This window comes from Cebus imitator, unplaced genomic scaffold (genome assembly GCF_001604975.1).
Source record: "Cebus imitator isolate Cc_AM_T3 unplaced genomic scaffold, Cebus_imitator-1.0 Scaffold12, whole genome shotgun sequence".
Classification (NCBI taxonomy): Eukaryota; Metazoa; Chordata; class Mammalia; order Primates; family Cebidae; genus Cebus; species Cebus imitator.
The window spans coordinates 10505645-10507455 of record NW_016107327.1 but is presented as its reverse complement, the minus strand read 5'-3'; the positions used below and the strand labels follow the sequence as shown (position 1 = coordinate 10507455).

Below are 1811 nucleotides of genomic sequence, written 5' to 3'. Positions count from 1 at the left end.
CCCAGCTACTTGGGAGGCTGAGGCAGGAGAATCACCTGAACTAAGGAGGCTGAGGTTGCAGTGGGCCAAGATTGTGCCACTGAAGTCCAGCCTGGGTGACAGACAGAGTCAGAGTCTGTCTCAAAAAAAAAAAAATTAAATAAATAAATAAATAAATATTCTGAATGTAAAAAATATCTCTATTGAGGATTAAAATGTGTATATTTTGATAACCCCTTTTTATTTATTAGGGTCAACCTCCTCTTCCACCAAAGCTTCACACTTTATAAGAAAGTGCTAGTATAAAGCATTTCCAGTATTTCATGGTTTTGGTGATATTGTAACTTAAATTACACTCTCTTTCCTCCTTTTAATAATTTACCATTGTATTTTATGACCATCCCAGCCTAATTAGTTCATGAATTATCCAGATTACCAGAATATTATTCTTATACTCAGAATGACTTGGACCTGGGATGATTTCACTGCATGAAAAATTTTGAAGTGGGGGAAACGGGAGGGGAAGAAAAGAGATACAATTTTAGAGCATTCCTCTTACAAAGCTTGAAGTGCAAATAATTGGAGAAAAACTAGAGGTTTAAATATGGAAAGTCGGCTGGGTACGGTGGCTCACGCCTGTAATCCCAGCACTTTGGGAGACCGAGGCAGGCGGAACACCTGAGATCAGGAGTTCAAGACCAGCCTGGCCAACATGGTGAAACCCTGTCTCTACTAAAAAACAACAACAATGACAAAATTAGCCAGGCATGATGGCGTGCACCTGTAATCCCAGATACTCAGGAAGTTGAGGCGGGTGAATCACTTGAATCGGGAGGTAGGGGTTGCAGTGAGCTAAGATTGCACCATTGCACTCCAGCCTGGGCAAAAAGCGAAACTCCGTCTCAAAAAACAAAACAAAACAAAAGGAAAGCCAGAAAGACCTGCTTGGGAATTTTATCTTCTCTTGACTTTTTTTTTCTTTTCTTGTTTTGGACAATGTGATAAACAGTAAGAGAGTCAAAATCCCCTACCTAGGAGATAAGGAGACCTGAATAATTCTCCTGTAGCTTATAAGTGCCCAATTCACTGAAGATGGGCTGTAGCAATTAGTACTGTGGTCCTGCCTCTAGCACATTATTCCTTAGGAATTTGCTTCTGCTTATGATTGCCCAAACTTAATATAATATATATGGATTTATTCATTATTGACATAATTCAGGACTTGAAGCCTGTGGAGATTTGGGAGGTGACTACCATTATGTTTGTTTCTTACTTGCTTTATGTCTATCTTCATGCCTTTTATTTAATTGAGCTGTCAACTCATTTATCAGGTAACAAACTGGAAGGTGAAATAGTGCTTAAAATGTTGGATTCCCATTGAGAATCTTGTTATGCATGAGAGTTACATAGAGTAAAAGCTTTAGAGGATAATTTTCAAATATCTAATTTTATACCAAAAAATGGGAGAGAGGTTCCCATTTTTCCTGTGCTCTAGGTATGTTTTTAGTTTGCCTTGCGGGGTATCTGTCACTGGTGTTATTTACAACCAGGTATGGAAAGCTGTTTAGTACCCACCAAGATATAAACTCAGTGATCTAGAGATAGCCAGCATTTCTTAAACTTTAAAATAGGAGAGTATGAGAAGTATATGGGAAGAGTACTAATATTTTAAGGATAAAGGAGGTATAATTTTTTTTTTAACCATCCCACTCAAGTTCAAGATTTAGATTCCAAGACAATCCAAAACCACTAGTCCTACACTTAGATTCCTATATCCGCTACTTTCAGTTCTTTTTTTCTTTCTTTCTTTCTTTCTTTTTTCTTTTTTTTTT

General features: G+C 37.5%; 1 protein-coding gene across 4 annotated transcripts in view; it reads left to right on the top strand.

Annotated features, from left to right (window-relative positions):
• The window catches only part of GREB1L (GREB1 like retinoic acid receptor coactivator), a 315577-nt gene that overhangs the window by 158053 nt on the left and 155713 nt on the right, over nt 1-1811 (top strand). The gene's annotated exons all lie outside the window — the stretch shown is intronic.